Source organism: Pristiophorus japonicus, chromosome 15 (genome assembly GCF_044704955.1).
Source record: "Pristiophorus japonicus isolate sPriJap1 chromosome 15, sPriJap1.hap1, whole genome shotgun sequence".
In the NCBI taxonomy this organism is placed as follows: Eukaryota; Metazoa; Chordata; class Chondrichthyes; family Pristiophoridae; genus Pristiophorus; species Pristiophorus japonicus.
Genome location: NC_091991.1, coordinates 2,650,259 through 2,675,525, shown reverse-complemented (window position 1 = coordinate 2,675,525; position 25,267 = coordinate 2,650,259). Strand labels below are relative to the sequence as shown.

The window sequence follows — 25,267 nt, the reverse complement described above, 5'->3', positions numbered from 1 at the left end:
AGCGGGCTGAAGCATAGTCAAGGGGAAAGAGAACCTCGGGAGCCATCTCCCCAGAGAGCGGGTTCGCACACGAATTCCGCTGCACAGGACTCAGATGAGGACCCCGATGGGGAGGCGTTCACACAAAGGCTGACATGATAAGATGCCATGGCAAGGGTGTCAGAGAGCCTGTTGGAAGTGGTAAGGAGCATGGAGGAGTCCGCCTCCCAGACAATGGTGGGCTCCCAGAGGCCATGCAGATTCAGACCTCATGATGCATGTCATGGGTGATGTGGCAGCTTCCACTGCGGCATAGGCGGAAGCAACGCAACATCTTGATGCTGCAAGAGTCAATGGGTGCTCATATGGAAGCTCAGACTGCTCTCATGCAGCTTCAGCTGCTGCCATCGCCGCTGGGTCCACCAGTCAACCAGGTGTCACAGCAGCCCAGAATTCTGTGCTCTAGCGGATTGGTGGGAATGCTGAGGTGCTGCCCCGGGGGAGTGGCAGTGGGGCAGGAACCTGCCACTCCATCATTGCACTTGTTGCTGCCCGTCACCCAGCCAGCCCAGACTGCTACCACCCAGCCTGAAGTGTTGCAGTCTGCAGCCAGGCCTTACAGGCACAGAGCTGGTCAAGGGCATCTACAAGGCCATCTGTAGTCTCTGGCCCCGACACCAGCCATGCTGCAGCCACATTGGAGACACTATGTAGCATATTAGAATAGGTCAACAAGAAAGAGGCTATAAGGAAATGCACAAGGGCGATGAATAAATAGTTACACATTTTGGTTTTTGATAAATGTTGATTGGAATGTTTAACATTTGCTGATATCTCTCATTTCAGTCTTGGGGCTTTGGTATGGAAGGACAAATTGACATGGTGATGGGGACGTCCACAGGAACCGGGAAATGGGATGGAAAATAGCGGAAACGAGCTCTGATGAGACGGTCGCGGACCTCCCTTGCACAATCGCGATGGAGTAGCCTGCTTCCTCCATCGCAGCTGTTGCTGCTCCTTCTCCTGAGGTGCTGCAGCAATGGCTGCAATCTCATGATGGTCAGGTTATACAGCATGCAGCAGACTATGACGAACAGACCCGCTCAGGCAAGTACTGCAGGACTCCTCCTTATTGGTCAAGGCAGTGGAACTGTTGCTTCAGCACTCCGATGGTCTGCTCAATAATGTTCTTGGTGGCGGCATGGCGCTCATTGTACAAGTGCTGGAGAGGGGTGGTGGGGTTGCAGAGGGGAGTCATGAGCCAGGTGGATAGCTGATATCCTTTGTCTCCGAGCAGCCAGCCGGCATTCACGGTCAGTATTCTGCGTGTTTGGTTGCACATCAACTGGATATTCAGTGAGTAGTAGCCTTTATGGTTACGGAAGATCTCAGGCTTGTGATGCAGTGCCCTCAAAGCGATGTGGGTGCAGTCAATGGTACCCTGCACCATGGGGAAGCCCACTATCCTGGTAAAACCACATGCACGATCGTGCTACTTCTCTCTGCTCATGGGGAAAGAGATGTAGTCCCGCCTCCTTCTGTACAGAGCATCTGTGACCTCATGGATGGAGCAATGGATGGCAAACTGGGAGATGTTGGAGATGTCTCCTGTTACTCCCTGGAACGATCCATTGGTGTAGAAATTGAGCTCGATGGTGACCTTGACTGTCCCTGAGCCGTTCTCACCCTGGTGTGAGGCTCGAAGTCTGGTTGCAGCAGATGGCAGAGCTCTGTGACCACCTCCTTGCTGAAGCGTAGCCTTTGCACATTGCTCCTCAGTGAAATTGATGTAGGAGGAGAACTGTTGCCGGAATACCCTGGGAGAGTAAGATCTCCTGTTGCCAGTCCTGTGGCGCCTTCTTCCTCTGCCAACATGTTGATGTGGTTCTCCCCGTGCTGCTGCATGTATTTGTCCGTGCCTATCCCTTTGCCTCTCTGCCCCTCGTCCTGTGCCGTGCCCCATGGGCCTCTCCCTGTGGTGCTCTCTCTCTTTGTCGTTGCCTTTCTCTCGCCCCCTCTCCACGCCTTTCCCTCTGTAATCGGCAGTGCCTTTGTCTTGGTCGCAGCATCCTCTGGCCGTGATGTTGGAGCAGGAGTTGGGGTACCAGCACAGCCCCCATGAAGCCACAGAAATGGTTGAACTTCAAAACTGCCCTGATACAGGGGAAAAGGTCGGAGGCAGAAGACTCTTTGAGCTATATATAAAAAGAAAGGCTGCTGTCAGTCCACCAGCCAGTGTGCCTCCCTGTTGGGAAGCAGAATAAAGGCAATGGCCAACAGACAACAGCTTCCAAGATGGCGCCTTAACTATCGCTGCTGCATCCGGTTCCCGCCTGCAACTCGACAGCTGTCAATCACTCTGTGCCGGGCGCTCGAGGGCGTGGGCGGGGCTTGGCCGGCTGCCAATCAGTAGCTGCCGAACGCCTGGATGGGCGGGCGGGCGGGGCTTGGCCGTCCGTCAATCACTCTGCGCGCGGAGCGCTCGGGGAAGCGGGCGGGGCTTGGCCGTCCGTCAATCACTCCGCGCGCGGAGCGCTCGGGGAAGCGGGCGGGGCTTGGCCGTCCGTCAATCACTCTGGGCGGAGCGCTCGGGGAAGTGGGCGGGGCTTGGCCGTCCGTCAATCACTCTGGGCGCGGAGCGCTCGGGGAAGTGGGCGGGGCTTGGCCGTCCGTCAATCACTGCGCGCGGAGCGGAGGAGCGCTCGGGGCGGGGGGGGGGGGGGGGTTCTCGCGCTGCTGTCAATCACTCATGCGCCGAGAGCGCGCGCACGCGCGTGCGAAAAAGAAATCCAGGCGGCGGCGGGCGGCGGGCGGCGGTCGTGGACTGGGCGGGGCCAACAGTGAGGCCCACCCGCCGTCACGTCATGGAAACACTTACGTCAGACCGTTCTCCCGCCTCCTCCTCTCTCGGCCGGGAGCCAGCCTGCTGAGGCCCCGCCCCCTTTCCCCCATCACCGTGGAGATGGGGCGGGTTTTTTGACGTGGCGCTGAGCAGCGGGAGGGTGGGAGGAGCCCGGGGCGGGACCTTGCTGCCAATGGCAGGGCGGGCCTGCCAGTCACGTGACGCGGCGGGGGCAGCAAAGGCCGCCGCCGAGCGAGCGGGACAGAACGAGGTAGCGGCGGGTCGAGGAGCTTGCATTCACCTGTTGTCCATAGCGGCCGCTCTGCCCCTTCTCCCGCCCCACACACAGCACCCGCTCATTGAGCTGTTAGTCCCTCAGGGCAGCAGCTCCCTGCCTGGGTAAACCCCCTGCCCCTGCCCCGTGTGGCGGGCCTGACTGAACTTCCCCCCCCCCCCCCTCCCCGCTAGCATCGAGTGCGAGCACAGGGACCAGGTCTGTGAGGGGGAATGTGGCGCTGAGCCTTGCCCCTGGGGGGGTTTGCTGAGGAGGAGGAGGAGGGGGGACTGGAGGTCACAGGGGCAGGCACTAGCAATCCCCCCACTTACCCCCGGCCTGGGACACGGCGCAACTCTCGGGGCCTGGGCGGCCAGAGGCACAGGGGTTAACACAAAACTTCTTGTCGGGAGGGCTGCGAGATCTCCGCCAGACAGCCAGCTGCTGCTTCCTGCCGCTTTGTGTTTACAGGAGGATTTTCTTCACCAGGTAAGCCACAGACGGCTCGCTCGCTATTTTGTTTTTATATATATATATATAATTGAATCTTGCCCCCCTCCTGGATATTACCTCTCCGAGTTCTCGACCTCTGCATGCATCCTGCCACTTTTGCATGGAGCCAAATGTGTGTAAATGAAGTCTGAGCTTTGCAGATCCGAGCTAATCGGTTTGTGCTGTTTATTTAGAGTTGATGCTTGCAGGCGTCCACCCTGAGTGTTGTGCATGTAGATTGTATATGTCCCTATTAATTTCAGATGCAATGCTAGTTGTTCCTATTGATTTCAGGTGCAATGCTAGTTAAAGCCAATAGCTCTTTAACCTTGAATGAAATTGGTTCAACTTCAGCCACCCAACTCGCTCTCCGGCTGGTGTGTGTGTGTGTCTCTCTCTCTCTCTCTCTCTCTCCGTCTTGAGGGATCTAGTTCCACGGCCGCTGTGTTGGAAAGGGAACAACAGCGGAAGAATGGATGGGATTCCCCACCCCGGGCTCGCATGTCGCTTAATAAACCACTTTTGACTTGCATCTGGTAGATCACTTGTGGCAGCAACTTGCGCAAAAATGTTGCATTTACCATGAGCTTTCAAAGACTATAGTTTAAGCAGTCTGCGAACTGTATTGCAAAATCAGTCGATTTATGTAACCGAGGTGTATTTTAGGAAGGGCTCAGCGTGTGCTTGGGAAAGATAGCTGTGGGTTTCAACTTTGTTCATGTATTTTATTTGAAACAGTTTAGAGTCTAGTATATTGTGAATTCTCCACCAGTGGGGGTTGCCCCTATCGGACTGGCTTTAACTCCCCCCAACAAGTGGCAACACCCATATGATACCTGCGCTGGTTTCACATCCTCCTAATCATCCATCTTGTACCAGCGTCTGTAATTATATCCGTATTTATAAGACGTAAGTTCCTTCATGAATCATCCTCCAGGGCTGATGGCCCGCTGCTAGTTCAGTCCAAACGACTAAATGTTGCGTTGTGTAGTGGTGGTATTGAGTTCTATTGATCAGTAATCGATTTCGTCGTGTGGTAAGTAATTTACCGATATGATTTTCAGTATTGTTGCCCAGTTATTTGGATGTAATCAGAAATGACGGCACGGAGTTCAGTATCTTAAGATCCATTGTTTTTCTTATTAGTAAAGCGATATAACGGCCGATTGTAATCCGAAAGTGCAACCCTCCGGGTTCAGCAGGGACTGGAACAAGATTATTTTACAAAGGTTCGGGTATCTAGTTTCAAGTACGGTATTATGTAGAGCTGTTCTCTGGTACGGAAAATAAGTGCTGCTGAGCATATTGACATTTCCAGATACATTATAATTTAAGCCTTATTTGCTAAGAAGGATGTGCCATCTAGAGTGTTGCTAGCATTTTGTCATTTTCCGAATAAGTTGTAACAAATTGTAGCTTTCTGTGTAAATCGTGATAGTTTAAATTGGGAGATCAGCCTTGGGTTAATCATGAGGTGTCTGATGTGGGGAACTTTTAAGGGTGGGGGCATTGAATTTGGTGATGTTTGGATGACTCAAGCGTGCGACAGCTTCCGACTAGGTCGCCGGGCAATGCACCGAGTAGGTGTAAACACTTCATTTGCAGGTCCCATTTATTTATTTTAAAAGTTGAAAGCTAAAAGTGTACGGATTTTTGTTTCTATCCATGCCTGTATCGTGGCTTCCATACTAGAGGGTGAGCTAATTTTGAAAACTTAGTGAAAGGAGTCAAATGCAGACTTGCCAGACATATGCGATAAAATCTCGAGAAACGTAATTTTCACCAATTGAACACATGGTATTTAAAAAAAAAACTTGATGACATCAGAGCATCAGACAAGTTGGCCCCCAAGGGCGTCAACTTTTTTGGGATCAACCGGATTTTGCTAGTTCAAATTATTTTCCGTAATGCCATTGTTCCATGCCTTAAATAATGAGGGCCGCCCCTCTCCTGCCACAGTGTTGCGCCATCAATCACCTGAACGCATACAAGGACCATCTGGTCCAAATGAAATGTGTCCACTTGTGAATGCGAGCAACGTTGCATTAGTAAAATAGTGACGGTGAGTTTTTTTTTAAGTATTTGGTATCCAGAAGCATAGCCGTGCTGCCTAATATAATAGCTTGATCCATTTTCGTTTTCCCATGGTAGGGTAAACTTGCAGATTGATTTGTCATCCTAGACTCCGGGGAACTGCCTAAGAAGACTGTCGCTGACTGCTCGAACTGGTTTAAATTAACCGGTAGCCTATACAGACGCCATGTTTTTGGATTAATTATCATTCAATAAAATGGATGAGTAGCTTTTGAGGAGTCCTTTCATGGTACCAGCTATGTCTGAAGTCAACATTCTCTGGGCAAGATTGGTAGAGATATGTAGGAATGAACGATATCAACAGTTTGTAGATTAAACTAATTTTAATGACCTGCATATTTGTCGGTATAAAGTCTAAAGGTACAAGCTAAACTGATAACTGCAAAAATTCATAGGCTTTTTTTGGATTCTGAAACATTAATTATAACTAATTTTTCAGTCATGTTTTTAAAAAAAAAAAAATCTGGTATAAAAACTACCTATTTTCAACAAGTAATATGTTCAGCTATACATTTGCATCTGTTTAAACTTGCACTGATAAAATGGGATTTAAAAAAAAAACTGTTTCATGCATGGCCTGTTTTAATCCTATGCTCTACGGGTTCTCATTTTATACATTTGTGCAAGCCCACATTTTGATTTTGGGATAAGCGTATGGCAAATAGAACGTGTAGTGAAAGTGGCTGCATTTATCATTTTTGTCCACATATATTAAGCAAAACTCAACCATTGAGGTTTCTAAAAACTTGTGAAAAATGAGTTCAAGCATTCCCTGCATGGTGATGCATCCTGATAGCTGGTCTAAAATATGCTTGAATCAAGACTGCCATGACTAGTTGGACTAAGATTTCTAACTCAGCAGTTCAGTCCAAGCCATTGTATTGTATGCAACTAGTTATTGTAAAGCATGCTGTCTCCAGATGAAATTGTGCTGAAAAAGAAAAGGGGTTTGTGGAACATATGACTTGCTAAGCATCCTGTATTTGCAGTAAATTATATATTTCAGTTAAATTGTTGCTTTTGCTAGCTTGATTAGTATTTTAGCTGGCAGTGTGTGAATTTGTCACTGTCACTGGCAAAGTAGAATCGTATAAAATTCTGTTCCACCCTCAATTCTTGTAAAGAAATTAGATGAATTTCTTGAGTTGCATTTTTCTCCCACCAATGTGAATGGCACCTGGTTGTTGAATCTTGTTTTAATTTTGGTATATCAAAGATGTGTCCACACCTGTGCATGTTTTCAAATCTCTAAGCTAGTATTCAATATTGGGATGATTTAAGTTTTCAACTGTTAAGTTGTTAAATGATGTCATGGTGTGCAGGTTCTAGGGACTCCCATGTGTAGACATGAAATCCAGTTGTAGGGAGTGTTTTTTATTGGTGGTCTTGAATTTAAAAACTGCAGTACAGCATAGTTGATCAATGAACACATTATGGAAACAGTCCCATTGTTACAAGGGGAGGGTTCTTTTGTAGCTTGACCTTAAGAGGCAGGAGCATTTGCAAACTCAATACAAAGTACTAAACTGATTGTGTTGACTTGCCTTTAAAACGCTAGTTAATAAAGCTGCAGCACATTCAAATAAGTTCATGGGAGACTGAGTACTTGCTCCAAACTTGACCTGTTTATATGCAATACTTCAGTAGAAATGGAGACCTGATGAAGTGTCACTGACTTCTCTCCAGCCCTGCCTCTTGACTCTTGGCAGAAACTGCTACTTGAATGGATGTGAATTGCAATTTTTAAAATTTGAAGCGGGTGTTTAAACCTCCGTGCAGGGAAATGAATGTGGGGTAGTTTTCCTCAACTGGGGATGGTGAAGCAGCTTTTTGCATGTTTCATTCATCGAAGTGGGGAAAATGGAATAGAGTCTTTGCTTTCCACACTGGTGATATCGAGTGTTCCCAGGTCCAGAATGGGTCAGATTATTCAATTCCTAACAATATGCAATGGGTGTGATGGATTTGAAATGCAAATATGACCATTTTATGACTCTTACCAGCCAACCTTGTGGATTAAGTGAAACTGAATTAGTAAATGAGATGCAGGTACTGGATAAATTCAGTTTTGTTTGAAACTCTTATAGCTAACTAGTTTACTTCAAATTTTGGTGTAGGTTGGTAGTGAGTTTTATTTAACATACAGCTCTGGCGCAAACGTCACTGGAACTAATGTTGCTTTATCTCATTCTTCCCACCACTTGTGATGGAACTGTAACCACCAGTTCTTCACCTTGTGCTGTGGGGTCAACATAGTCACTAGATGTAACTCTTGCTTTGAAGGCATAAAGATATACTTGTATATTTCATAGTTTTCACTGTTAAAGTGAATTAACTTTTTTAAAACTGATCAAAACAGCACTATGATCTTGCATTTAACTCCTGTCTAGTCTACAATCTTCCCTGTTAAAGTGGATTACAATCAGTATTTGGTTTACTAATGCTGGATGTGAAAACTACAAGCACATTGGAATCTGAGTACTGTTTGGAAAGCATATACGTTAAAATGTTCGGTTCAACCAGAGCAGAGGGCTGTCGATTAAAGTGAAACTTAGTTGAGCTGTACACTTTAATATCCCCTGATTCCTTGTACTTACTTAAATATTCAAGCTTCATTGCAAGTGGGGAGAAAGGCTGGTCCAATTCAACCAGCCATTGCACACTCCTTTATCTCAATCAGGTTCAGTGATATTGATGTAATCGAATACTGGCTGCACTGATGCAGGAAAGAGCTCTGAAATTTAAACTTTTTTTTTACGTGAGTTGGAGTGCAATGTGGCCAATGCTGCTTGAAGCATTTGCAGGCAGAGTGATCACATTTAGATTTTTCATGCATGTCTTTGTACTCAAGTCTATCTAGCTGTTGCTACGGACAAATTCTCCAGTTATACTGGATGCTCGATAGTGGCAAAGTATTAAAACAAAAAACTTTGTAAATCGCAGTGCTGCTGACAAAGACAGGTCAGCTCTGACAGCAGCACTGTAGTATGAATGTTGGTGGTGGCTTTGGGGAGCAGTTATTCCTTGTGTTGGTGACTAGCAGATGCTGTCAGCAGTATTTGATGTCGCAGGCTGCCTTTTTTCTTTGGGTTTTCCACTGTGTGCTTGACTGCCCCCTCCCATTGCAACTGGTGCAATGAATTCTGGCATGAAATATAAATTTAATTCCGAGTCTTCGGAGACAAAAGGCATAATAGATCTCCAGTTAGTAATCCTGAAATATAAACTGACCGTAACATTTATCCTGTGGAGGAATGTCACTCCCTTTGGCCACTCTAGTTATAGTGTTGGGCCACCTTTGTCCTCCTTTCTGGAACACCTTCCTAAAATCTCTCTGCCTCCTTTTTTTATTTGCCCCAATTTAAAAGCTATCTCTAACCAAGCTTTCAATCACCTGTCTAACTTTGCTTCCATCTGCTTGTGAAATGTTGACAGAAGTTTCTTGGTGTTAATGGTGCAATGCAAGTCATCTGTTAAAGTGGAACAGTTGGCTGAGGCAGTAGTGCTGATGACAGTGAAATGTTGTACTAGCGTGAGGAAATTGAAAAGGAAAGACTTTCATTTCCATAGCGTCTTTCACAACTACTGGACGTCCCAAAGCACTTTACAGCCAATGAAGTACGTTTGAAGTGTGGTCATTGTAATGTAGAAAACACGGCAGCTAATTGCACATAGCAAGCTCTCTCAAACAGCAATGTGCTTATGACCAGATAATCTGTTTTTAGTGATTGAGGGATAAATATTGGCCAGGACATTGGCGATAGATAACTCCCCTGCTCTTAAAAATAATGGACTTTTAAGTCTACCTGAGAGGGCAGATGGGGCCTTGGTTTAATGTCTCATCTGAAAGATGGCACCTCAAACAGTACAACGCTCAGTACTGCACTGGAAGTGTCAGCTTAGACTTTTGTGCTCAAGTCTCTCCAGAGACTTGAACCCCCTACCTTCTGACCTGGGCAAGGGTGCTTATCCTCTGAGCCACAGCTAACGCTGAGATCAAATCTACCTTTGTGGTAATTGGAGAGGCACTTCTAATTGAAGGAAAGCATTCATCAGGAGTTTGTGTACTCCTAAGTGACGCACTCTAATACCAAGTGGGAAAGCCTCTGAATTTGCACAGAAACTGCACAGAATTTCTGTTGTATGCTGTTAAAGCTGCAGTCCACTTTCCATTTATAGTTAAAAGTGCAGAGCTGGAATTTTATTGCCTTTTATAACCATGACCTCATGGGTTTCCAGCCTCTAATGCGGATTAGATTGGACTGGCTACAAAAAGCGATTGTGACTGCAAGGAGAGTCCTCTATGTGTAGGTGGTGAGTCTTCATTTAAGTAATTCAAATGCAAGCTTGCCATCATTCAATTGGGCTATTTGGACATAAGCATTGATGTGCAAAAGAGCAGATGTTTTCAAGGTTTGACTAATCCAAACTATGCTTGCAAGCCAATTTAAATCAGCATACTTAGAAACAGTTTTTTGCCACTATCAGAAATATTCTAGTTTTACTGAAGGCGACCAGTGCGATCAGCTAGTTGGCTTTTTGGTTTGAGCTCTACTTCCCCTCAAACTCCGGTGCCTGTTGGGTGGTGCTAGGTTGCTGTTTTTGACTTCCCTCGCTGAAAACAATGGAAGTTGTTGCTCGAAGGAAAACTGGTCTCTAATTACAGCAAGTTGTGCGTAGGATTAAATTGGTTTTAAAATAAGAGGCATCTTCAGATACCTAACGTGCTGACACTGATGTTCAAAGTCACTGGAGTTGATGCGTGAAAGGGGTCATTGGAAGAAGCTTCTATATATTCCAAAAACGCTGCATATTTTGTATTTGCACTTGCCAACTTAAATGATCACTTCAGCTTTACTGGAGAAATTCTTGAAGGTTTTTTCGCCCCTTCCTTCCTTCCTTCCTTCCTTCCTTTCCTGAGTGAGTCATTCCATTATGATACAGTTCTGCAGCTGCTTTCTACCTTGCCCAAGAAGGAGTCATTCTTTCAATGTGGGTGCTTCAGTCAAGACATGTCAGTTACCTGATGGCCACACCCATGTTCTCTATGCTGGTGGGTGGAGTCACTGGATATTACTAAGCAGGAGCTCTGCCTGGTGTAGTATTACTACTTTTTCCAACGTTCCCCTAAAGTCCAGGAATAGAAGAATGCTCCCCACAGTACGACGGGGGAGTTGTACCTGGAGCTTTCGTGGTCTGGCTTTATGCCACATGTGATGCATTTTAGGAACTAAACCATAATAGGAGTCTGAAACTTGCTCGTCATCCAGGCTTTTGTTGCATTTGTAATGAAGGTATGTTTTAAGATGTGTTTTTACTTTCTGTATCTTTAGTGTTTTCCCAAGCGGAAGATCACTAACTGGAATCCCAGCTTGTCTTCTCTTGAGACCTGTTTTAGGTGACTTCTGATAGTTCTGCTGCAGTTGCATTGAATATGGATAGTCTGTGCTGAAGGACGATCTGACTGGAAGACGGCAGCACCATATAAAGGCAACGTTGGTGGCGGAGTGAAACTAAACACTTTCTGTCGAGTTGATTTTGTGTGCAGGGATCACAGTTGCAGAACTCATTTAGGATTTCAACATATTTCTGATATTGGCAAAAACAGCTGCAGTGTTGGCTTAGTGGGTCTGCTCGAAGTATCCTGTTTAAGAATCTCAATCTATTAGCAACTTTTAAATTTTGTTGGCTTTGTCAAACCATGGGAAAAATGACTAAATATTCTGGAGTAGAATTTATGAATTTTCAGAACTAAAGTTTTAATTCCTGTTTTTGATTTAGAAATTTTCCAGCAGTCTGAGCTTGGTTCCTTTTTGGTTGACCTATAAAGAACAACATTTTTAAAAATCTGCTTTCCCCCAAAGCTTTGTCAAAGCTTGAACATGCTAACCCTAACCCTAGTTCTGACGAAAGGTCATCAGCCTGAAACGTTGCCTCTTTCTCTCCATAGATGCTACCTGATCTGAGTATTGCCAGCATTTTCTGTTTATTAACCCTAACCCTTTGATAAAGAACAGTTTAAATAAAAATAAATAAAATTCAACTTCCCCCCCCCAATAGTTTTAACATTGACTTGGGTGAAGGTTTTGAATTTTCTGAGTGCACAGACCTCATGCAGATTATAATTATTGCAATACAGCTTCCATCTTGGAATTCTAACTAGTGTGAAATTGTGTTTTAAAATTGCCCATCAGAAACTGCAGTTCAGCACTGGTCGCGTTTGGCACATTGGTAGCCAATTTCTTTTTGCTCAAAAAGACTATTTTTAATAGCACAAAATGTAAGTGGATGAAGTGACTTGTTGCTCAACCACAAGTGCCTTTAGAGAGGAGTCATAAACCCGAATCTGCCGCTATGTTTGCTTCATCCTCTGTTCATTAATAATTGAAGTGGATCAGTCTATATCATATTATCTGAGCCGTCCACTGCTGTTTGTGGGCTTGACAACAGATGGAAGATTATTACACCAAAACCCTGATGTAGACACAACCAATTTTGATTAGTTTGAGTATGATGGCCAATATTCAGCAAATTTTCTTACTGGTGTGAAGCATGAGTCTTCGAACTTGAAGTTAAACTCCGATTAAATGTGTAGCATATTCCTGTTTAGAATTCTGCGGCACTAAATGTGTCTCCTGATAGTTTAGCACTTCAGGTACGTGTCGAGTTTCCTGCTTTTCCATTCATGTTTATTGTATGAAATGTATGACCTGCTTTTTCCCAGGCCAAGCGCATTAGAATCCTAACAAATGCTTGTTAGTTTTATGATTTTAGCATAGATCGACACTGGATTCTTCAAATCATTTGACAGAGGAAGTAGGAAAAAAAATCCTGATTGCACCCAAGTTGGTTAAAGTTGAGGCAGAGTAGAAGAGCTTTACTCTGGATAGTATAGAAATGATGTGGTAGTGCTTAATGCTGACTCTGGCCGACCAAAGTAAATATTTAATTTCCTTGCACTGCCACATTTCACCTTGAACACAACATATGAAAAGTTTTATTTGTACTGATATGTTTTCCTACTGGAGTAACGTAATTTTTTAAGCATACTACCATGTGCTGTGTGAACAATTGCATATTTGATTCTTTTCCAAGTTTTAAAAACTGAATTTTAACATTGTTCCTAATGGCTTGATATTTTTTTAAATCAACTTGTCAACCTATGAAATTTGCTGGAATCTTTTGATATATCTTGTGATATTGTCTGGTCTTGTCCTGCATAGAACATCAACGTGGGGGAAAAAATTTTGCATAACAAAAGCAATAACGATTTCAGTAAATATACAAATCTTTAAGGCCATCATTTCCCCTGTATATAGTACATTTGATATTTGCTTTCAATCCTTCACCCCCCCCCCCCCCCCAAAAAAAAACCCACACCAAATCTGCATTTACTTTTTTTTTAAACTGACAATCTGTGGTCAGCACAAGCTATTCAAGTTGGTATCCTGTACCTATACCTGCAAAACCTCAACTTGTGATGAATGGTGCATTGGTTTTAAGTATCTATTTTGTGCTGCTCCCCATATTATTTTGGGTGGGAGAGTGTAAGTTATAAACTGTTTACAGGTCAATTGCTGATCACAAAAACAAAAATGGGATGTTGCAAGTTCCCTCCTGCAGAAAGCTAGCAACATAACTTGGAGACTGGATGTTCAGAGTATAATGTCTTGTGGAGGGAAAGCTGTTTCAGGTGGTTCCATTTTACTTGTGTGGGTGGTTTTCCCATTCTAATTTGTCTTGACTTTTTGGGATAAAAATGCATAGCCTCTACAAACAGTGAGTTCCTAATGCATAAATGCACTTTTCAACTCTGTTTACTATCCAGATCCCCATCCAACAATTGACCAGCTGGGGTAGATTGTATTCAGAAGGAGGAACCTCAGAATTCAAAACTAACCCAGTCTTCCTCATTGCAGCCATTGCCCTCTGATGTAGGATGTGAAGTTCTTTGGGTGACCATCAAGTCAAATAAATATGTAGGGAGAAGGAGTTCTCTGTTAAGTGTTGGCACCACCTCCTTCACCTTTTTCTAGGGTAGTTAAAATGAAGTTAAGGCAGCTGTATACATTCCCCCCTCTTCGGGTAGTGCAGTGGGAACTTTTAATGTCGACATGAACATACAGTTGGGGCCTCGATTTAAATCTCATCCAAAAGACAGCACCTCTGCTAATGCAGCATTCCAGGTTTGCACTAGAGTGTCTGTTTGGATTTGTTTTAAAAGCTCCATGCTGTGCACACCATCCTGATCGATAGTGAGCTGACCTGGTGCAGTTTGCGTGACGGCGGAGGGGGGATGGTCCACAGAGCTTGGTCTTGGGAAAGAGGGGAAAGATTTATGAAATAGCTATGGATGTTGGTATTTGTGTGTCCTTGCACACCCTCCTCGCACCCCCCCACCAAATCCGTCTCCACCAATCAATTCAATCCCACTGTACTGGGCAAGGAACCTTCTTGGGGAATTGTAGCACTAGGGTTTTGCCTGTGGCTTGGTGATAACACTCTTGTCTGAAAGTTGTTCAAGCTCCATTGAATGCATAATCTAGGTTGACACTTTAATGTAATTTTAAGGAAGTACTGTATTGGCAATGCCATATTTCAGATGCGATGTTAAATTGAGATCCTGTCTGCCCCCTCAATTGGATGTAAAAGATCCCATGACACTATTTGGAGCAGAGGAGTGACCTAATCAATATTTCAATTTGAACCAAATCATAAACAAATTAGCCACTTATCTCATTGCTGTTTGTGGGACCTTGAGTGCAGATTGTCAGTCACATTTTCCTACAGTGACTACACTCAAAGTACGTCATTGGCTTTGAAGGGCTTTGGGATGCCCTGAAGTTGTGAAAGGCACTAAGCAGGGTTCATTTGCTTCTATTTGTGATTCTACTTCCTGTTCAGTTCTCTCTACAAAAATGTACTTCACCTTGTCCAAGCTTGATTACAAACATGGGGAAATCAGGGTTTGGGTTGTTGAACCAATGCAGGCAGTACTGGCTCTCTAACATCATCCATTTATACAGTACCTTTTTTAAATGAAGTATAATCAAGATCAGGTTGCTGAGGGATTAGGAGGGATGACCAATACGTTTCAGATGTGGTTTTTAAGAAGGATCATAGAAGATGGGGAATGTGGAGGGGTTTAGGAAGGGAATTCCAGAGCATAGAACCTAACCAGCTGAAGGTACAAGTGCCAATAGTCAATGTACTCTTGCACTCATTGCCCTCAGAACAAGGACCTGGCCTTCCTGACCAGTTGTAGCGTCGAACTCATTGCCTGCCTGCGCTGCCTGCTTTGTTTGCCTATTTTGTAGGCATGCCACAGGTATCCATGATGTCTTGCCAGCCATCCATTCCTGGGTTGACTCTGATGTAATGTCATTGCCAAATCAGTGGGCAGCTCCCAAAATATCACTAAATTGGGAAAGTCATAAATGAACATCAACTGTAGCTAGTATGCCATCTGTAGTTAGTTTGTCCAATGGGTTTTCCCCTTGCCCCAAGGATGTTCATCAGTTGAAGTGTTCACGCTGATCATTTCCAGCTGGGTGCTGTGACTTTTGGTCATCCCTGATCTCTGATTTTGAAGGTGACCTAGCCAGAGTGGGGTCTTGCTGGGAAGCAAAAGTACAGCATTGAAAATTTCTCCATTCGACCTTCCCTCTGATCAGATACATGGGCAGAGTGATGGCAGAGTTTGCAAAATGATCACTGATGACCAGTGAGCTTGTGCTCACTGAACACACTATTCCAAGATACCCAAGTCCAAACATTTGGAGTTCCCCCTCAAACATGTAGTGTCTTCCAGGTGTTGCTCTACTCAACACTGGCACTACCTTTGATTTCACCGGTAATGCCTCGCTAGAGAACTCATCCACAGGATAGAGAACAGTTAGGGCAAGTGGGTGCTGCTCAGTTTGGAGAAGGCTCAGAAGTGTGTACTCCAGTGCTGGTTCCACTTTTGCTCTATATGTAAATGATTTGGACTTGGGTGCAGGGAACACTGTCAACTTCAGTTTTTAAATGAGGTTTAGATGGTGATTAGAGAGCATTCCTTCTGGCTGGGAGTCTGTGATGTCATTCATTTAACACTGAAAAAAGAGCAGCAAGGAAAGATTACTTGCAGTTTGCTGGAGCATGGACAGCTTTGCCCTAGGGAGTGGTTGAGGGAGATTATTGCATCTTTTAAAGGAAAATTGAATAAATATTTGTAGTGGTGGATGATGCATGGCAATGGAGTGAGCTGGGCAGTGAGTTTTGCATTGATGTAGCAAAGAGCTCCCCCACACATGAAGTGATGGCTTTCTACTGCATGCTTCTAGTGTCAGCTGTGGCTCAGTGGGTAGCACCCTCGCCTGAGTTAGGTTGTGGATTCAGGTCGCACTCCAGGAACTTGAGCGCACAAATCTAGGCTGCCACTCCAGTGCATTGCTGAGGGTGTGCTGCACTGAAGGTGCTGTCTTTGGGATGAGATGCCCTGTCTGCCTGCTCAGGTGGATGTAAAAGATTCCATGGCACTATTTGAAAGAGCAGGTGAGTTATCATCTGGTGTCCTGGCTAATATTTCGTCATAGGTAGTCCCTCAAAATTGAGGAAGACTTACTTCCACTCTAAGTGAGTTCTTGGGTGATTGTACAATCCAATACGGGAATTAGTCTCAGGTGGGACGGACAGTCGTTTAGGGAAAGGGTGGGTGGGGAGTCTGGTTTGCCACGTGCTCCTTTTGCTGCCTGCTCCTTGTTTTCCACATGCTGTCTGTGATGAGACTCGGTGCTCAGCGCCCTCCCGGACGCTCTTCCTCCATTTAAGGCGGTCTTGGTTGTCGGTGGGAATGTTGCATTTTATCAGGGAGACTTTGAGGGTGTCCTTGAAACATTTCCTCTGCCCACCTGGGGCTTGCTTGCCATGCAAGAGTTCTGAGTAGAGCGCTTCTGCGAGTCTCCTGTCGGGCATACAAACAATGTGGCCTACCCAACGGAGCTGGTGAAGTGTGGTCAGTGCTTCGATGCTGGGGATATTGGCCTGAGCGAGAACACTGACATTGGTGTGTCTGTCCCTCAACATCACAAACAAATGATCAGGTCATTATCACATTGCTGTTTGTGGGAGCTTGCAGTGTGCAAATTGGCTGCTGCGTTTCCTACATTACTGCAACGGTGACTAGACTTCAATAAGCACTTCTTTGGCTGTAAAGTGCTTTGTCCCATGAGATCCAACTTGGAGCATCATTCTTCTGTACATTTCAGCTTGAGGCTGTCATAACCAAAATTTTAAGGTTACTAATCATCTCTGCTTGCATCAATGTACAAATTGTAATCTGCTTGGGTCAGTCCTATGAGCAGTTGTTCCATCAGTGCCTGGAATGCAGCTTCTCGACGACCTTTCAGGTCCATGCAGTTGGGTTTTGATAACTGTTCTCTTGTTTTCTCCTCACTGATCCTAACGGTCAGTGCAATAAGCCTTCAGTTATTTGGATTTAGTTCCTGTGATATATATGGGATACTTAAAATTATGTTGTCTGATTTCTTCCATTGCAGATGTAATTTACCTAGATTTTCAAAAGTCCTCCGATAAGGTACCCCATAATAGACTGAACAAGGTTTGTGAATGTGGAGTTGGGGGACAAGTTGCAGAATGAATTGCTGGCTTCAAAACAAAAAGCAGAGTTGGGGTAAAAGGTAGCCAGCCATTCACCGTAGCAGAAGGATCAGTGTTGGGATCACTGTTTATATAATCGATTTTAGACTTTGGAATCAAACATAATTTCAAAATTTGCAGATGACCTCAAATTGAGGGCGGTAGTCAGTACTGAGGAGGACTGCAACAAATTACAGGAGGAAATTAATATGCAGAATGGACATATAATTGGCAAATGAAGTTCCACACAATAGAGGTATTACATTTTGGTAGGAAGAATAGGGAAGTCACTTATTACTTGGAGATGTGAATCTAGGTGGAGTAGAGGGACAAAGGGATCTGAGTACAAATATGCAAATCATTAAAAGTTGCAACACAGGTTAGCAAGGGCATAAAAAAGCAAACCAAGCACTAGGGTTTATTTATGGAGGTATAGGATTGAAAATTAGGGAAGTTGATGCTAAATCTGTATCAAACCTTGGTTAGACCACATTTAGAGTACTGTGTACAGTTCTGGTCGCCATATGCAAAGGATAGAGGCACTGGAGAGGTGCAGAGAAGATTTACAAGGATGATACCAGAAATGCAAGGGTATACATATTAGGAAAGGATGAACAGGCTGGGGGTGTCTTTTTTTTTTTTCCCAAAGAAGGCTGAGGGGTGACCTAATAGAGATCTTTAAAATTCTGGAGGGTTTGGATAGTGGATACAGAGAGAATGTTTCCACTTGGGAAGAACATAACTAGAGGCCATCAATACAAGATAGTCACTGGGATCCAATAAGGAAGTGAGGAAAATTCTTTATGCACAGAGTGATGAGAATGTGGAACTTGCTACCATGGGGAGTGGTTGTGGTGAATATCGATGCGTTTAAGGGGAGACTAGACAAGCATATGAGGGAGAAGGGAATAAAGGGTTATGCTGAAATTTAGATGAGAAGACGGGAGGAGGCTCGAGTGGAGCATCAACGCCGGCATGAACTAGTTGGGCCGAATGGCCTGTTTCTGTGCCATATATCCGATGTAATATTGAAGGTTGCCATCTAGGCAAATAACATTGCAATTTATCACACTTTGACATTTGTACTTGAGTGTATTCAATTACACAAGTAGTCTTGGTGTTCCTTTCACAGGTTTGCTGTGGAAAATGTAACTGATATGGAATAAGGATTGCAGCATTAGGCCTGCCCCAGAACAGCAAATGGCATTTTCCATATCTAAACATTGTTGCTCATTGATGTGAAATATTAACACCAATTGTTAGGGATGATTGAAGTGGGATACTTGTGTTTTTATTGCATTGACTTGATTTGTAAATCATTCTTCTGCATTATATTCATGGTTCCTGCATCAAGCATGGGTGGCACCTCTCGGGGATGTGCTCTGTTCATTAGAATGGGGTTAAATTTCAGATTGGCTGCCATTGAATGCTGCATGTTTGCAGACTACTGACCTTTCAGATTACCAATAGCAATTATTTTAAGTCCAGATTTGTCAAATATTGATGACTCCCTTTGTGGTGCTAGTACATAACACAATAAATAGGAGTAGGCCATTGGGGCCCCTTGAGCCTGCTCCACCATTCATTAAGATCATGGCTGATCAGATCTTGGCCATAACTCCATTTCCCTGCCTGCTCCCCCATAACCCTTGACTCCCTTGGCAATGTATCTGATTTTGTTTAACTTGATTTCCTTCTCTTACAAATCAACTGCCTAATGTTGTCATAGGCGGTCCCTCGAAGCGAGGATGACTTGCTTCCACGCCAAAAAGGGATGAGTTCTCAGGTGTTTCAATGAAGGACCTAATATTCCGGATCCCGAACTACATCCTGCAGGGTGGAAGATGCCTGTGCGTGGATTTTTTTAACGTGTGGTGGCTGTTGCACACCAGCTTGACAGCGCACAGTCTTGGTCTAGTGGCAAGGATTTAAGACCAGCTCTGCTGCACGGACCTAGTGCACGCACATATCCGTATGGACTGGACTGTGCTCCCCCTGGGCCCCCTCCTCTTCTGAGCCCCAAACTGACTCCTCTCCTGGGCCCCGGTCACTTCCATCTACGGACTCTTGCCGCTCCTTCACCCCCCTCCTGCTGTGCCTGCCCGCACTGCAATCAGCGACCTGGCTTCGTAGTTGTCTCCCTCCTGCAGCAGCTGCTCCCTGTGGCGGTGGCCCTGGCCTGCTGATGGTCTAATGTACCACTTAGACTAGTCACATGTAAGCAGGCTGGGTTTGTTGAATCAGCTGTGTTTTACAACAATCCAGTAGCCTTCATGGTCGTTACTGGTGCTAAATTACCAATGATCAAATTCATTGAATTTGGTTTCACTGCTTGGCATGGCCTCTTGGTTGCTAGTTCGTGACCATAACCACTATACTACCATGCTCTGCATGTTGGTCAGATATAGAGTGCAGAGAAACTGTTCAGATGGTCTACTCCATGCTTTCAGCCACTCAATGCCATAGTGTCCTGAAACAGAAGGAGTAAGCTTTCCCCTGCTCTCCCTTCAGTAGCTGTGTGGGGGAGGGGTTGAGTTTTGGATGTGGGATTCCACCTTTCAAGAAGGAATAATTGAAATTCCACAAGCTTTATAATTGACGCTGTATCTTCTGACAGGATAAGGGGCAGTTGTAGTTTATGCTTGTGATGGGAGGTTTGCTAAATATGCAACTGGAAACTAGACTACTTTTTTGATTGTAGTTGTACTAAAAGTAACTGAAAGGTTACCCTTAAGTGAATGAGTTTATTTGCATCTTTTAGTTTGTGATTGCTCTTGCAAAACATTCATCCCCCTGGTGCAATACAGTCCAGTAGATCAGATTTGAGATCTCTTCTCTGCAGAACTAGGTGTTGGTGCTGCAGTTGTCCTTTATGTCCCCTTGTTTGGTGGAGGAAAAGGTAAATATTAGCCATGGGTGACTATATATGGTGGCTATTAAGGGAATGATTGGTGATGCTACTGATATAGCCATGTGATCCTAGCTTCAGAACCAGAGCAAGGTATGGAGATCTGCTAGAGCCATGGCTCAGTATAGGTTATTGGCTTCAGCAGCGGAGGCAAGGGAAAAATTTGGTGTTCTGATAATTGGAGATTTATATGTACTAGTAGATCTCCTCCTGTGCAGTGTTGGCCGTGTTCCTGCTACCACAGCATGATGGTTTGGTCATGGCTTTAATAATTTTCTGAAACATGATTGCCTGAATCAAGGTAAAAATGTTGCTCCTTGCTGTTTGCTGAATGAAAACTTTACATGCAAGTCAATTTGTGATTGAGGTTGTATGAAAGTTGTTTACATATTTCCCACAAGATTGGTTTATCATTCTTGCTAAAGCTATTGGTGTGGTATTGCCCTGAAGTTTTATTTAGCCTTCTCTCCGTTCTCTTCTCCCCCCAACCACCCCTCGTCTTCAGTGATCGATGTGTAGATGGGTGGCCAATGGCCACGACACAGGCCCATCTGGATGAGTCTGCATGCAGTGTCGGAATATCCGGATCGAAGCCTTGCTTGTCCAACTGTCAAATATCAAGTGCATCAAAAAAATTGTCAAACAATTAGCTCAATTTTTAAAGGCTTGAACTTTTATTAAATGTGAGTTGGATTATTTTTGATTTTATGTCCTTCCGTCTTGGTTCGTTGTAAACCTCCAGTTTGGTTGTCATTTTCTGTTGGTAGTTCCATAGGAGCAGGATGTAAAATACAGCTCCTATGATGCACCTATTACATGTAATTTGTCTGGGAGTTTGAAAAGGCCCGAGTATCACCTGAAGAGTGCCAAGAAGCCTTGAACAAAGGGCAGAAAGAAGCAGAGGAGGTCGAGGAAGGAGAGTTGCTCCATCTACAAAGTGATGAAGCAGGTCCTCCCCAACTCTGACATCTCCATGGTCATGAACCCCCTTTTGTAAATGATTTTGTAGCACATCAGGTGAGGCTGTCTGGCCCATTACAATAAGTCCCGCGCCATCAGCTTCCGGGAGATCCAGACTGCTGTGCGGCTGCTGCCTGGGGGAGCTGGCCAAACTAGGCGTGTTGGAAGGGACAAAGGTGGTGGCCAAGTACACCAGTTCCAAGTGTAATCACCATGTATGGGAAGAAATCCACGTGGCATTTGTTCACAGCAGAAAGCCCAGGTGAAACTTCAGATTGGCTTCAAATGCATAGCAGGCCTATGGGTGAAATTTGAGGTTTTCCAAAATTAAATAACCAATCTTGTGGTGGACACTAAATTGAGTGAAGATGCTGAACGTAATATTGCTTGGTTTCGTGGCCGTTCTGGCTTATAAAACGGCTGGGGGAAAAAATGAAGGATTTGGGTATTTTGCCGCTAGTTAATTCTTAGTTTTTTTGCTACATTGTCTGTTCATTCAGTTGTAAATTTGGCTCAAATAACCATTTGTTGTGTGAAGTTGCTGATCATTTCTTGTCATGTTGTTGGTGTGGGGCAATTTGGAGGCTTGCTACAGATGCAAACTTATTGCAAAACTTTCCCAGTTTCTCTAACATAATGGCATAAAGGAAGTTAACACCATCTTGTGGCCTTTGTGCCACCAAGCCATTTGAGTTCATGTTTTCATACTTGAGTATGAGCATAAATGAAACTGTTAGATGCAACCTAATATCTGGGTTCAGGTGTCTTAGTCAAACTGCAGCCGCAAAGCTTGAACAATTTGAGTATCAATTATTTATGACTTGTAATTCCATCTGACTATCAGTCCAGATTTTAATGCATTGACTAAAACGCAAAAGATTTGCTTTAAAATCTTCCATGCAAACAGTGATCATGTTGGGTTATAATTTTTTGCATCCTTTCACAGTTGAGATTCATAATTGTGTAGATAATTGTTGGCTGAGTGGAAAATAGACTTGATCAAACGATATGGAAATTATTTTTGTAACAAGTTCAAGTTTATTTTGACTTGGTTAGAGAACTGCTAGATGTTTAAGATGAGATGACATTTCTGCCAATGCAGGAAAAATTCCACTTTTAATTAGTTTTGTTCCTGATCTGCCAGTGATGCACACTGCATCTGTCTGGTTGCCCTTCCAGTTTTAACAATTTTAATTGTTTTTTTAAAAAAAAAAGCAACACTCCATGCTAATCTAAGGATGGCTGTTCACTCGTTGTTTCATGTTAAGATGCTTGGTATCATAATTCATACCTTTGATATCGTACGTTTGATAATTCCAAGTGATTAAATCCATCTTAGGATAACAACTCATCAGGCTTTGCACTGTAGCTTTGCTATTTTATTCCCATTTAAGTCTTAACGGAGCAGTTATTTAGATTCAGCATTGAACGGCATTGGTTTATATAACTTAATGGGCGATAGATTTTTCGGGCCTTGGATTGACTAATTAGATTAAGCAAGAGGCTTTCCTGAGATAATCATTTAGTGAGCCTTTTCCTGTAATGAAACAGTGGTGAGAATATGCAGGTGAAGGTCAAATCCTTTGCCGAGGAGGAGTAAAAGTATTCTTCCAGTAATCTTCAGTGAATAATTTGCTGCTGTATTGGGATTGTTTCTACTTTAGTGTACTGCTTTGACAGTGCTTGCATTTTTCATTGTCTTTTAAGAATCTAGATTGTGAATCAATCTTGTATTCAATTTTTCTCAACAAGCAACAAGATCTCCAGGCTTCTAATTGCAACATGCTTGGAATTCTTGCTGGATGTGTTGATACACTTTACACTTTGTTAGTACTATGTAACGTGTTACCTTGCATCGAGATACCATGTTTGCACTTGAACCTTAGTAGTGAAGGATAAATATAAATAACATTCCAGCCATGTAATCAAACCAATGCTATATTAAATTATATATTGAACTGTTTCCATTGAATGTTAATACTCAAAAGCACTTTCCATTCAGTGTTGCCTTCAGAGCAGTAGGGTTACATTTATTTAGCAAAGTGACACTAGTCTTTCCTTTCCCCTCCACACCAGAATAATCTTTGCACCTATCTGATTTGAACATGTTGCAACTAAGCTTTGTGCATTGCAGTTTTGGAGTGTTTAAACTAATATGGCAAGGGGATGGGAACCTATGCAGTGAGATAGGGCGAAGTAATATGGAGTCAAACAGATGGTAGAAAGATAACGAGCAATAGTGGAAGGCCGAGTAAACAAAGGCAAGAAACAAAGGGCCACACTAAATCATCATTCTAAAAGGACAAATGGTGTTTAAAAAAAACAAGCCTGAAGGCTTTGTGTCTTAATGCAAGGAGTATCTGTAATGAGGTGGATGAATTAACTTGCAAATAGATGTTAACAGATATGTGATTGGGATTACAGGGCTGAGAACTCAACATCCAAGGGTATTCAACATTCAGGATGGATAGAATAAAAGGAAAAGGAGGTGGGGTAGCATTGCTGGTTAAAGAGGAGATTAATGCAATAGTTAGGAAGGACATTAGCTTGGATGATGTGGAATCTATATGGGTAGAGCTGCAGAACACCAAAAGGCAAAAAACGTTAGTGGGAGTTGTGTACAGACCTCCAAACAGTAGTAGTGATGTTGGGGAGGGCATCAAACAGGAAATTAGGGGTGCATGCAATAAAGGTGTAGCAGTTATCATGGGTGACTTTAATATGCATATAAATTGGGCTAACCAAACGAAGCAATACGGTGGAGGAGGATTTCCTGGAGTGCATAAGGGATGGTTTTCTAGACCAATATGTCGAGGAACCAACTAGGGGGGGAGGCCATCTTAGACTGGGTGTTGTGTAATGAGAGAGGATTAATTAGCAATCTTGTTGTGCGAGGCCCCTTGGGGAAGAGTGACCATAATATGGTGGAATTCTACATTGGGATGGAGAATGAAAGTTAATTCAGAGACCATGGTCCAGAACTTAAAGAAGGGTAACTTTGAAGGTATGAGGCGTGAATTGGCTAGGATAGATTGGCGAATGATACTGAAGGGGTTGACTGTGGATGGGCAATGGCAGACATTTTAGAGATCGCATGGATGAACTAAACAATTGTACATCCCTGTCTGGTGTAAAAATAAAGGGAAGGTGGCTCAACTGTGGCTATCAAGGGAAATCGGGGATAGTATTAAAGCCAAGGAAGTGGCATACAAATTGGCCAGAAATAGTGCTGAACCCAGGGACTGGGAGAAATTTAGAACTCGGCAGAGGAGGACAAAGGGTTTGACTAGGGCAGGGAAAATAGAGTATGAGAGGAAGCTTGCAGGGAACATTAAGGCAGACTGCAAAAGTTTCTATAGATATGTAAAGAGAAAAAGGTTAGTAAAGACAAACGTAGGTCCCCTGCAGTCAGAATCAGGGGAAGTCATAACTGGGAACAAAGAAATGGCAGACCAATTGAACAAGTACTTTGGTTCGGTATTCATTGAGGACACAAACAACCTTCCAGATATGAGGTCAGAGGGTCTCAAGGAGGAGGAACTGAGGGAAATCCTTTAGTTGGGAAATTGTGTTGGGGAAATTGATGGGATTGAAGGCCGATAAATCCCCAGGACTTGATGGACTGCATCCTAGAGTACTTGAGGTGGCCTTGGAAATAGCGGATGCATTGACAGTCATTTTCCAACATTCCATAGACTCTGGATCAGTTCCTATGGAGTAGAGGGTAGCCAATGTAACCCCACTTTTTTTTTTAAAAAAAGAGGGAGAGAAAACGGAATTATAGACCGGTCAGCCTGACATCAGTAGTGGGTAAAATGATGGAATCAATTATTAAGGATGTCATAGCAGTGCATTTGGAAAGAGGTGACATGATGGTTCCAAGTCAGCATGGATTTGTGAAAGGGAAATCATGATTGACAAATCTTGAATTTTTTGAGGATGTTTCCAGTAGAGTGGACAAGGGAGAACCAGTTGATGTGGCGTATTTTGATTTTCAGAAGGCTTTCGACAAGGTCCCACACAAGAGATTAATGTGCAAAGTTAAAAGCACATGGGATTGGGAGTAGTGTGCTGACGT

The 25,267-nt window shown here is 43.9% G+C and overlaps 1 protein-coding gene across 4 annotated transcripts in view; it reads left to right on the top strand.

Moving 5' to 3' along the window:
• Positions 1-3,026: 3,026 nt before the first annotated feature.
• LOC139280566 (plasma membrane calcium-transporting ATPase 1-like) overlaps positions 3,027-25,267 on the top strand; it is a 145,658-nt gene continuing 123,417 nt past the window's right edge. The window contains exon 1 of one of the 4 annotated variants that reach the window (XM_070900071.1): positions 3,027-3,584. The gene's annotated coding sequence lies outside the window, so the exon portion shown is untranslated. Of the gene's footprint in view, positions 3,585-4,518; positions 4,624-25,267 lie in introns of those variants that run through there. The other 3 variants (XM_070900068.1, XM_070900070.1, XM_070900069.1) reach the window with 3 other exon arrangements.